Source organism: Neomonachus schauinslandi, chromosome 2, assembly GCF_002201575.2.
Source record: "Neomonachus schauinslandi chromosome 2, ASM220157v2, whole genome shotgun sequence".
Classification (NCBI taxonomy): Eukaryota; Metazoa; Chordata; class Mammalia; order Carnivora; family Phocidae; genus Neomonachus; species Neomonachus schauinslandi.
The window spans coordinates 125,498-125,760 of NC_058404.1; the positions used below are offsets into that span (position 1 = coordinate 125,498).

General features: G+C 72.2%; 1 long non-coding RNA gene across 1 annotated transcript in view; it reads right to left on the reverse strand.

The window, feature by feature from the left end:
• The window catches only part of LOC123323341, a 6,884-nt gene that overhangs the window by 6,006 nt on the left and 615 nt on the right, over positions 1-263 (reverse strand). The window lies entirely within an intron of this gene.

Genomic DNA, 263 nt, shown 5'->3' on the forward strand with positions numbered 1-263 from the left:
CCCACGTGCACACGAACCCGTCACCCCTCTTCGCCCCCTCCCCCAAGTGCACACGGACCCGTCACCCCTCTTCACCCCCTCCCCCACGTGCACACGAACCCGTCACCCCTCTTCGCCCCTTCCCGCAAGTGCACACGGGCCCGTCACCCCTCTTCACCCCCTCCCCCACGGGCACACGGACCCGTCACCCCCTCCCCTGCGCCCTCCCCCACGTGCACACGGACCCGTCACCCCCTCCCCTGCGCCCTCCCCCACGTGCACAC